The following is a 5,571-nucleotide window of genomic DNA, read 5'->3' as shown; positions in this document are numbered from 1 at the left end:
GCAACGCACCACCTTCAAGTCTCCAAGTGTACATTAGCCGCTCCACGGGAACGCGTGCGGAGTGTCCAATGTCAGTCACACTCCAGACTTTACGCTCGCGAGGCCCGTATTTAAAAACACCGGCCGATCGGGCTCCAAGCCCTGTGAAGCATGCCGCCCGCCGAATGTTTACGGCCGCATGACAACTCCGTTTACTGCAGCTTCGCGAGCGAAGCACAATTGCTCGCGCCCGGGACTGGCGGCAGAGCGCTCACAAAGGAGCGCCGCCGCCTTCGCAGCGGGAGGCCCCCCGCGCTCGAGCGTCAACCACCGACGCGCAGCGCGCGAACACCGCCCTCTCGCGTACACACGTGGAAGCGGCGCTACAGCGGCGCGTCGTATATTGGATGAGCCGAGCGGCAGCGCGATCCCAAAATTAGAGCATCGTGCCAGCGCGCCTCGAAGACGATTGACAGGAACGAGCCGCTCGGGCGGCGCGGCTCTGCGATCCGCTGCCCAAACACAAAGACACGTGTTCGGAATCTGGGCTGCAAGGCAGCGCTGTTCCTGCGCAGTTTGTTAGCTTTATGCGGCAGCACGTGCGCCTCGATAGAGGCGATGGTGTCAAGGCGTATTCCGATTCTGTTTACGCGTCCTTGCTTGCTATAAGCCGAAGGGTCTTAGGAAATGGCTTTCGTGCGCATCCAGTGAACGTTCTGATGCACATACAACGCACAAGAACCTATATGAACCACGGAAAGGGCTCCGGCCGTATCTGCGTCTGTACCTGTCTTTCTGTCCGCGCCCTATAAGCACCTCTTTGTCCGCGCCCTAAATCGGGAAAGGAGGTCTCATACGAATCCAAGCCAACGCCGTCAAAGCGCTTCTGCAATTATTTGCATCGTATGCTGAAATTTCTTGCGGTGAAAATTATACTGCGTATAGCACTGAACTTTAGTCAATTATAAAGTGCATTAGGTTGGCTGGAGGTGCCTCAAATCACTATTTGTCGGGAAATTAGCGTGAAAAACAAACAAACAAAAGGATTGAAACGTATATCCGTGAAAGGAATAACTCTTCATAGAACTTCCGTTAAAGTAGCCCCAGTGGCATATTCAGAAGAGATTTTTTTTTATTTACAAGAATATGTAAGCAGAGGGTGGTGCGTGATACCGTAGCCGGCTATGTCTTTTCGCATGGTGGAAAGAAATACTGACGACACGATGCACAACAAAACAAGGCTGAAACACATAATACACAGCGCGGAGAACACAATAGACACGCCATAAATGCTAATAGGGAAGGCACAATAAATAAGCAGTGAGTAATAATAACCACAGTAAATGAAAATAAGCAATCAGCACAATAATTGAACGCTAAAAGAAAAACAAGGACTTGGAAGTAAAAATAGCGTCATAAGCACACTTACATGAAGGTAATATGCAAAGCTGGTTGGCTGGGAACCATTGCAGCCATGAATTTGTGATTTAAGCACATCAAAAGAATTATGGTGCAGAGCAGCACTGGTGTCAGTCAGGTAGTAATTATGTAACACCTAGTAATTCCCAAGGATGTCGCTGTCCTCGTTAAAATATTTCAGCGCATTGACTGATCGTTCTTCTAGTGCGCGCATCGGCCACTGACCAACAATGATTTTGAAGACGAAATGCCATTGATTAACTGCAGTGAACTCCCTTCTCATTTGTGTCCTAATATTATCATGTTGTGGGCATTTTAACAAAATTTTATTTACATCCCCATCGTCATCGCCACTCACTCATCGTGGACTGCCTGAGCGGAAGTACTTTGTACAGCTTGCTTTCAATCGCAAGCGATGAATGGCACCACGCACGGCAAAATTACTTTTGAAAAATGATTAAATGCATCACTATAATTAAAATAATGTAAATTTTGCGAATAAAAATAAATCACGTGCAATTTCCTGCTTATAAAATTGATGAAATTAGATTACTAAACAATTGCTTTCGAAAACTAAATTAATTAGTATAAAAATAAAGTTTGAGTCATACAAAAATGCACACTGGTTATGGGGGGTAGATGCTTAGGCTTGTTGGTTCATGACTCGGGGGGAAAATGAAGCGCAGAAAAGGCAAGGACTGAGAAAGACAGACGCACACAGCACTAACTTCTAACCAAGATTTATTGCCCAAAGAAAGGGTGGTTTTTATACCATCCTGTCACAGCTGCACAATCAGTTTATTGCACTAGCAAAGCATATCATCCAGATGCGCCAGTTCCTTTGGCAACAGCGCAATAGACGGGCTACTTACACATTAATTTTTCAAAAGTGCAATCCGTTAAGCCTCTATATAGTTCCCATGTTAGCTTGTTTTTGTGCACTTTTAAAACCATACATTTTTTGAGAAGGGGTATGCATTGACAAACGTGGAAGAGCGCTGACATACCTTTTCCACACATGTTATTAACGTCACGCTCATACTCACGAAGCGTATCATTCAAGCATCTGCCCGTTTGTCGTTCATACTGGTAGCTGATATACAACGTTTTCAATGCAACTGACAAATTTTTCACCATGTTTATTTGCACAGCTGGCCGCTTTTTTACCTTCTTTCACATTTTTGGTGCACAGGTGAGCACAACTTATTTGGGGCTGAAAAAACTATTCTAGCGTCAGATTATACTCACTGTTTATTTTAGATTATGGGAGAGCTTATGAAAGTATGGAATGACAGCAGGTGCTTCTCTCGGGAGCTTCCCGTAGCGATGGCAGATGCCGGGGCTAGCATAATATTTTCTTTTCTTTTATTATTATTTTAAATAACCACGACTACTACAAGGACCGCTGGGCTCTCGGTGACTCTTTTCTTCAGGTCTTGAAGCTCTTTCAGGTTACCCCCGCTTTTCTTCGCGGTTGAAGTCGTCCTTACAGCTCCCCTCTAAACCTTTTCTTCAAGGCTTGAAATTCTTTCCATCCTCTCGAGAGGAGGCGCGAGACAGCACCAGGAACCTAGAGATGCATGCCTCTTTTCGACGCCCGTTCCGGCGTATACTCCAAGAGCGCCGAAGCTGAGCGCGTACGCCAATGAAAGGCCCTCCGAGTTGGCACTTAAGGCTCTGGATTCATTTCCGTACCCTGGGGTTCTATAGCCTTCATTGACATCGCACAGCATACGGACGCTTTTTTGAGTCTCGCCTCCAGCGAAATGGGGTAGCCTCGGCCGCGATTTGATCCTACGTCCTTGGGATCAGTAGCTGAATGTCATAGCCGCTAAGCCACCGCGGCGGGTTCTTTACTGGACCACTGCATATGCAAGCAGGCAGTTGAGCACGTAGCTTGCCACTATTCCTAGATCGACATCCAACCAGTGTCTTTCGAAGCAGCAATGCGCGCTTGGGACTCTGGCTCCCACACTTAGTCCAAAATTTAAAAACAATTCCTTGACCGAGCCCGAAGCCTTCACCGACACAGACAGCCTCAAAAGCGCCTCAGCGGCTAGGGCCTACGCGTATGTAAGAGATTTTTTGACTAATCGCCAGGCCTTTATTCGGATTGAGGGTGAGAAATACGGCCCTTACATGATGGGAACACGGGGTACCCCTCAGGGAGCAGTGTTATCACCGCTCCTGTTAAACATAGCTATGATGCGCCTCCCAAGCCAACTGGCCCGGGTGGAAGGCATTCAACACGCGTTATATGCAGATGACATTACAATTTGGACCACTGAGGGAAGCCTTGGGGACATGGAGGCCTGCCTTCAGCAGGCCGCTTCCATAGTCGATGCGTATGCTATTGACTGTGGGCTCCAATGTGCTCCAGCGAAATCAGAGGTTCTGCATGTCAGAGCGCACCGAAAGGATAGGACAGCAATTCACATATCTCTGTCAGGAGGTTCTATTAGAGAGGTGGAGGAGCTCCGTATTCTGGGCCTTTTCATTCACCACAGACTCAGACCGGACTCCACCATTGTGAAACTCAAGAGAGTAGGCGAACAGGTAGGGCGCATGATCCGCTGCGTTTCCAACAAGCGGGGCGGTCTGCGGGGCAAGGACGCGCTTCGGCTCGTCTATGCCTTCGTGACTAGCCGGATCCTCTACGCCGTGCCATATCTCCGCACTACTAAGCAAGACGAGGCGCGAATAGACGCCATCATCCGCAAGGCAACTAAGCGAGCCCTGGATCTCCCGGTGGCTACCTCTAATGCCAAACTCAAGGCATTGGGGGTGATGAACTCCTACCAGGAGCTGCGGGAGGCCCACCTCGTGAACCAATACACGCGGCTCATGCAGACGGCCCCTGGGTGCCGCCTGCTAAACCGCTTACACATCCAACACGACTGCTCCCGACCCGGTGTATATTATGTAGACGTAGCAGGGCCATCGCCCACGGGATTTTACACGGCCGCTGTCGTTCACCAGGAAATGCATGTTGATGGACTCTCCTTTCAAGCCCCGAATTCAATACGAGCCGAGGAAGTAGCGATAGCGCTTGCTGCCTCCCACGCCAATTCGAGAATCATCATTATGGACTCCCGAAAAGCATGTGATCATTACTTGGCAGGGGAGATCTCCCCCTTGGCTGCTTGCATTCTAAGACGGACTGCCACTGATCCAACACCGAAAAGAATCATTTGGGCTCCTGGCCACCAGGATACGAGGTAATGAGGCCGCTGACGCGGCTGCCCAAGCGCTTACTCACCGGGCTCCTCATCCCAGCTCTTCTGGCTCGGAGACTAACCAGCCGCTGCTGCGATTCAGGGAAATAATAACGAATTATAGCGACAACCACCGCCTTTTCCCGCCCCCTGCAAAGGGGCTGAGTAAGACGGAGGAGCGAACTTTAAGGCGCCTGCAGACAGGTACTCTACTCTGTCCTGCAATCTTAAAGCATTACGATCCAAACACGGATGGGCGATGCCCGCACTGTGGGGAGACCTGTGATATCTTCCACATGGTGTGGGCATGTACTCAAATTCCCACCTCCCCCCTTCCACTACCCCTTCATGAGAGGCATGGGAGACGGCCCTCCTCAACTTCTCCTCGCTTGAGTCCCAAAGGGCTCTGGTGAAACGGGCGAGAGATGGGGCCTTGTTATGCGGTGTCCCGGACTAGGGACGCCGACCATGTAGCGGGTAATAGAATTGAATAATGGAATTGAGTGGGCGAGTTGGTTTTCCATCTTGACGGTGAAAGCGCTCAAAAGGACAAGGACGACAGAAAAGGAAAAACATACAAAGCGCTTTGTATGTCTTTCCTTTTCTGTCGTCCTTGTCCTTTTGAGCGCTTTCACTGTCAAGATGTAGCGGGGCCACTCTGTGGCTCCCAAACTCTATTTCATCAATTAAAAGTTTTCACCACCACCACCGCGATATTTGAATGCTACAGGACGTTTTGCCGACTAGGAAAGGAAAGGTGCAGTATCTCACTCTCGGTGGGCACCTCAACTGCGTAGTGAAGGAAGGGGTGAAAGGAAGCAAATGGCGACGTAATATATTTTCGACAACCCGATCATTGCAGGCATATATCTGAAAGCGCCCGCCTTGGTCAACATTCGATCCCACAACTTCGTGCTCCGCAATCGAACGCCATCACGGCTGAGCCACCGCTGCGGGG

The sequence above is a fragment of the Amblyomma mixtum genome, chromosome 5 (assembly GCF_055824585.1).
Source record: "Amblyomma mixtum isolate Tamu chromosome 5, ASM5582458v1, whole genome shotgun sequence".
Classification (NCBI taxonomy): domain Eukaryota; kingdom Metazoa; phylum Arthropoda; class Arachnida; order Ixodida; family Ixodidae; genus Amblyomma; species Amblyomma mixtum.
This window is presented reverse-complemented; position numbering follows the sequence as displayed.